Source organism: Octopus bimaculoides, chromosome 14 (assembly GCF_046866305.1).
Source record: "Octopus bimaculoides isolate indiv1 chromosome 14, ASM4686630v1, whole genome shotgun sequence".
NCBI lineage: Eukaryota > Metazoa > Mollusca > Cephalopoda > Octopoda > Octopodidae > Octopus > Octopus bimaculoides.
Genome location: NC_142941.1, coordinates 14,959,864 through 14,966,830, shown reverse-complemented (window position 1 = coordinate 14,966,830; position 6,967 = coordinate 14,959,864). Strand labels below are relative to the sequence as shown.

Below are 6,967 nucleotides of genomic sequence, written 5' to 3'. Positions count from 1 at the left end.
TCTCTAGATTCAGCTCCTCTACTTCAGTGTTAAAGGTGTTAAGAACTTCTCTATACCCTACTGTTTCCTCTCACTTGCTCAGCAATTTCAGTCGAAATATCGTTGGGGTGTTTATACCCTATTACCTCTGTGTTGTATCCATGGCAAAGATTCTTCCCCTTGGCCTACATCATTTAGCTGTATGTATGTACCACAAGGTGGTATAACACCATTGGCACATAGGAATGGTAACACTATGGAAACTGATGAGTGTTTTGCTATTTGCGGTGTTGGCCTGGAGAGGTCAGTAGGGTACCGCTCAAGTGTATTTTTCTCATATCACACACACACACTAAAATAACGTCTTTAGTGGATATACTAATGACCAGATAGAACTGTTGACCATCTGCTGTTTCATAGTAAATTCCTGACTTAATCCATCCCCTGTTTTAATGCCACCAACTGTCTCTTGAATGTGTTTAGTGGAATCTAGTCTATTACAAGCATTTGGAACTGGTCCTTGATCTAAAGATAACCCACGAGTCATAACCTCCATTTTTATTCCTCTCTCTCTCTCTCTCTCTCCACTGCAAGTTTCTAAATCCCTGTAAAAGTATCCTATAGGCTGCCCTTCCTCCTCTGTCTAAAACAAAAATTTTTACAAAAAACGAAACCGGTGAAGTTGTTTCACTTATACATTTTAGAGTGTAAGCATGAATATTACAACATCCCATTTTTCTCTACCCCTAATCTAAAAATCTCTGGCTTTATGCAAACGTAAGAAATAATCATATTTGAGCAGTGTGGTTTGGCTTGCTGCTACTATTATTATTATTATCATTGTATTATTATTTCATTGTTGCTTTCAAAGCTTTCCCCATCAAAAGGGAATGTGTGATTGCCACAACCTTCTAAAACACTGCATATTCCCAGCTATTCTCCACTCTGCTTTCAATTTGCAGAAATACTGCCTTAAATGATTTGATTGATTAAAGAGAAAATATGGATTAGGTAATTTAAAATCTGCCAAGATAAATTTATATTTTCATCCTTCCAAGATGAGAGTACATTTAAGTACTGGGGTTGATTCAATCGACTAACCCTTTTCCCTAAATTTGTGGTGTGGTGCCTATGTAAGAAATTATTAATATTATCATTGTTATTTGTCTGTGTTGTACTCTGCTAATTGGTAAATTCTTTAGAAGTGGTGAAATAAATATACTAGACTTTTTTTTTTTTCATTATTAATATTATTATTATCTGATAAAAAAAAATAACACAAAAAACCCAAAACAAAAATTGATTTTTCAAAATTCCTTAAATTACAAAAAAAAAAAATGTAATCATTTACCAACAGATAGTTGAATCAAGACTATACCATGCTACCTCCTGTCTCGAAATCTAATTTTATTCGGTCATTTCTTCTGTAGCTAATCTTTAAAAAAGAAAAAAAAGAAAAAAAATTTTCAAAAAAGCACATCAAAATTCATTGTTATTTGAAAAGTGAAATATTGCTAAGGGTTGTTGTTGATGTTGTTGTTAGTTGTTTTTCTTTTTACACTTCCTCCTTTCCTGCCCCCCCCCCCCCCAGTACTTTCGTTCTAAAAAGAATTTCTAATCTTTCTGCTATTATAATTTATTCGCCATTTTCATTCATTCCCCCCGGGGCAAATAAAATAAAGTACCAGTCAAGTACTTGAAGGCGGAGCCAATGATATCGGCTAAACCTAATCCCTGGAAATTACTGGCTTTGTCCCCTAAATTAGGTTGTGAGCTGGCAGAACCATTAGCATGTCAGACAAAATGCTTAGTAGCATTTCGTCTTTGTTTTCTGAGTTCAAATTCTGCCAAGGTTTATTTTGCCTTTTATTGGATCCCACCTTCCCCAGTCAAGTTGATGTAATCGACTAACTCCCTTCACCCTAAAATTTCAGGGATGATTATTATTATTTAAAATCTTGTTATGGTCAACTTTACTTTTCATCAATCCAAGATAGATATTTAAACCAGTCAAGTTACTAGGATTGATCTTATCAATTGCTATTTCTGCCCCTCCCCACTTAACTTTTGAAGTCTTGAAATTATGGCAAACAATTATTCAAACTTTACCTTTTATCCTTTTGGTGGGGGGCATGTGGCCTAGTGGTTAGGGTGTTGCATTGACAATTGTAAGGTCATGGGTGCATTGTGTTTTTTGAGTAAAACACTTTGTTTTATGTTGCTTCTGTCCACTCAGCTGTAAATCATCATCTGGTTGTACTGTTTATACGGATTCCATTGACTGTCTGCCACCATCCAATTTTATTTATATTTGAATTGGAAGCTTCAGCCATAATGAATCTTTCATTAGATGATTACACAACCATGGATGCATTGCAGTTACTCTGATAGAGCTTGGTGATCCTGGTTGTTGATCTCCTAGGATCCCTCTTCTCAGCATCAGTGTAAGAAACACCATTGGCTCAGTTGAGCTCTTCCACTACCCCTTAACAATCCACTATGTTGCAGTCCCCATGACTTTACCATATCCCTGGCAGGGTGGCAGAACTGGTATTCTTGATAGAGCTTGGTAATCCTGACCATTGATCTTCTAAGATTCCTCCACTTAGCATCAGTATAAGTAAGAAGCACCATTGGCTCAGCTGAGCTCTTAGCTGCCTCTTCACAATCTGTTATGCTGTAATCCCATTCACTTTGCTGTATCCATTGTGAAAGGGGCATCCCATTGCTATGCAGAACCTGGTTATCACTCACCGAAGTACTTTCAAAGTATCTGCATACCCAGCTGTAAATGAGCTCTGGCCATAATTAAGAAATTAACCCTGCAACTGACCAGTGTTCAATTCAGGGCCGGGGTGGGGGAGAGACTGTAATCTCAGTCACTTACACACTGTGGAAACTGGGTGAAGCTCTGAGTCCTGGGGCTCATGATTAGAGCTAAGCTAAGATAAATTAAGTACCAGTCAAATTACTGGTGTCAATATAATCAACTGTTCTGTGTGCCCAAAATGAGAGGTCATGTACCTATGTTAGAAATCATTATTATTATTATTATTAAGGTAGTGAGATGGCAGAATTCTTAGCACATCAGATGAAATGCTTAATGGCATTTCTTGTGGCCTTTTGTTCTGAGTTAAATTCCATTGAGATAGACCTTGCTTTTCATCTTTCAGTGTTGATGAAATAAGTTACCAGTTGAGCACTGGAGTCAAAGTCCCTCCCAACAAACATTTCGGGCCTTGTCCTATAGTTTAGAAGAGGTTGTTATTAATGAGGTGGATTGGCAGAATCATTAGATTGTGGATTCTCAATCATTTCTTTTTATCTATTGATCCCTTTGATTGCTATTTCATTCTGATGGACCTCGATAGCCAGTCAATGTTTAAAAACTAGTTTTATAGAAACTTCTTTCAAAATTCCTATTTTGTTTCTCACACATTAACTTGTGTAGTAAGTTGAACTGTGTCAAATGTTAGAGAAACCTAGCTGGTTCTTGCAATACATACCGGTACACACATCTAAAAAAAAATATTTTTCAGGGGCCCTTAAAATACTATTGTGGATCCCCAATTATTTTGTTGCATGGACCCTTGGGGGCCATATGTACCCTGGTTGAGAACCACTGCATTAGAAGGCTGGAGAAACAACGTAACTTGTAGTTTTCTTTTGTCTCGGTGATGCTTCTATAAGCTTCAAAATGTTGCAACATACAGATAGTATCGTGGAGGCGCAATGGCCCAATGGTTAGGGCAGCGGACTTGCGGTCATAGGATTGCGGTTTTGATTCCCAGACCGCGCATTGTGAGTGTTTGAGTGAAAACACCTAAAGCTCCATGTGGCTCCAGGAGGGGATGGTGGCGAACCCTGCTGTACTCTTTCACCACAACTTTCTCTCACTCTTACTTCCTGTTTCTGTTGTGCCTGTAATTCAAAGGGTCAGCCTTGTCATACTTTGTGTCACGCTGAATATCCCCGAGAACTACGTTAAGGGTACACGTGTCTGTGGAGTGCTCAGCCACTTGCACGTTAATTTCAAGAGCAGGCTGTTCCGTTAATCGGATCAACTGGAACCCTCGTCGTCGTAAGCGACGGAGTGCCAACAACAGATAGTATTTGAAATTGAGAAACTAATGGAAAAAGAGTTTCCTCGGTTTCATGTTATGATGGAAGTTCCGAATTCAATTTTTGATTGGGTAAAATTTGCACTTCCTCACTTCTGGTTGGGTGGAGGTAGTGAAATAAAGCACTTATCTAATATCGAGGGACAGGCGGTGATTTAGTCAGTTATATGGACCTTCCCAAGAATTTCTGCCTTTCTGCCAAACTTAGAAACCATTTTTATTTATTTATTTATTTTTCAATTTAAGAACTTTATTTTTTTAATTATTCTGCTATCCAATTAAAAAAAATTTCTCATTTTAATTATGAACAGTTCTTTTATGTAATTAACACTTTTTTTTTCTTGATTGCTTTTGTTAGTAAATTATTAAATGAGTAATGCTGTAAGTCCAGTATCTTTACATATTTTTTAAGGCTTACTATTCCCTTCCTACCTATCCTCCCCCTCCACCTTTCTCTCTCTCTCTCTCTCTCTCTCTCTCTCTCTCTGTCTTGTCTTCTTCCCCCCTCCTTTCTCATTTATTGGGTTTATCAGTCCTGTATTTGACTTTGTATATATTTTGCTGCACATCATGTTGTATCTGCGACTAACATACATAGCCATGTGTATGTTTATGTGCTTTTTTTCTTTTTTATGTAAAAATGTACAATAGGCGCAGGCATGGCTGTGTGATAAGAAGCTTACTTCCCAACCACATGGTTCTGGGTTCAGTCCCACTGCATGGCACCTTGGACAAGTGTCTTCTACTATAGTTCTAGGCCAACCAAAGACTATTGAGTGGATTTGGTTGATGGAAACTGAAAGAAGCCCATATATATTTATGTGTGTGTGTCTGTGTTTGCGTGTCCCCCTCCCACCTTTGCTTGACAACCAATTGGTGGTGTGTTTCTGTCCCCCGTAACTTAGCGGTTCGGCAAAAAGATACCGATAGAATAAGTACTAGGCTTACAAAGAATAAGTCCTGGGGTTGATTTCTTCGACTAAAACCCTTTAAGGCAGTGCTCCAGCATGGCCGCAGTCAAATGACTGAAACGTGTAAAAGAGTAATATTTCAATGTGTGTAAGCAAATGTGTTATTTTTTTTTTCCTATTTCAATTAACTTTTCAAAAATGATTTTTTTATAAAATTGTTAGCTTTTCACAGTTTTATATTACCTCCATGGCCATTTCAAGTTCTCTGTAAGTTAAAAAAAAAAATCACCCCTTCTTGTATCCCATACTTCATACAGCAACCCTTTAAATCTAAACTTTTTAATTATCATTACTGGTGTGTTTTTATTTTCTGATTTTTAAATTCCATTTAGGACATGAAAGTTGAACATTTTTTCAAAACCTAGTTTAAAAGTCTTTTTGTTCTAACGTATTAGCTTCAAGGAGGAAGCATAGCAGCCATGGCCCCTTTCTAATGTCCCTAAGACTGTCAGGAGGACTGTCCCCAGACTAGAATCTTATCCCAAATGCTTGCAACAGAACTGATTCTATTAAACAACTCAAAGACCAGGTTGTTGTTGTGGTGGTGGTGGTGATGGAAGTGGTGTAAAACACTGTTACAGATTTGGTCAACAACTGAAGAACAAGGATGATCCTTTTCATGGTCTACCTCACAGTTTCCTTCTTCTAAATTTCCCTTATGAGGCCTTGGTTGACCCCAAGGGGCTGTGAGGTGGAATTGAACCCATAACCACAGAGTTATGAAGAGTTATAACCATGTCTGCTGCCTTTATACTATTGCTATAAGGTGGTGAGCTGGCAAAATCATCATTGCATCAGGCAAAATGCTTGATAGCATTTCTTCTAACCCTTTAAAACATTCTGTGCTCAAATCCCACCAAGGTGAACTTTGCCTTTCATTCTTTCAGGGTTGATGAAATAGAGTACCGGTCAAGTACTGGGACGTTGGTGTAATCAATTAACTCCCTCCCTTAGAAAATCTGCTGACCTTCTGCCACAATTTTAAACAATTCTATTACTGCTTCCATGTGTGTACTTTGTTGTTTATGCTAGAATGTAAAGAGAAGACTCACACCAAAGACATTTGTCTCTTGCAAATCAAGACTATTTTAAGTGGGATAAAGGGATAAAAAGACCCTAATGAGCTTTGTTGTTAAACTTTTGTTGGTGGTGGGAGGAACTGTCCTCAGACTGGAAACTTGTCCCAAAATGCTTGCGACAGAACTGACTCTATTAAGTAACAACCCAAGGACCAGGTTGTGGTGGTGATGGTTAATCTCGGGTTACTGAACTTTGTGAAAGATATGACAAGAGACTGCAACTGGCATGAAGTGGTTCTGGAGAAGAGCATGGAAAAGCAAACAGAAAATGATGATGATGAGGATGATGTATTGCTATTGGTATTTTAGGTGATTTATAATAGCTGTGCTTTAGATAAATAATTTTTTCTTTTTCAAGCTAAGAGGTCTGTAAGCAGTTTTGTACCCTGATATGACCTACATGTACTCCTCAATGAAAGGAATAAAAAAAAACTAGGCATAGGTATGGCTGTGTGGTAAGAAGCTTGCTTCCCAACCACATGGTTCTGGGTTCAGTCCCACTGTATGACACCATAGGCAAGTGTCTTCTATTATATCTTCAGGCTGACCAAAGCCTTGTTAGTGGATTTGGTAGATGGAAACTTAAAGTAGCCTGTCATCTATATATATATATATATATATATATATATATATACACACACATGTTGCCTGCCACCATTGCTCGAAATGCTTAGTGATATTTCGTTTGTCTTTATGTTCTGAGTTCAAATTCCACCGAGGTTCACTTTGCCTTTCATCCTTTCAGGGTTGATAGTGTAATTGACTTAACCCTTTCCCCGAACTTGCTGGCCTTGTGCTAAAATTTGAAACCAATATG

General features: G+C 37.8%; 1 long non-coding RNA gene across 1 annotated transcript; it reads left to right on the top strand.

The window, feature by feature from the left end:
- Positions 1–785: 785 nt before the first annotated feature.
- Positions 786–6,419, top strand: LOC149132631 (uncharacterized). The gene is made up of 2 exons (XR_016244224.1): positions 786–2,423; positions 2,601–6,419. It is a non-coding gene; the product is annotated as an uncharacterized LOC149132631 (long non-coding RNA).
- The last annotated feature ends 548 nt before the right edge of the window (positions 6,420–6,967 follow it).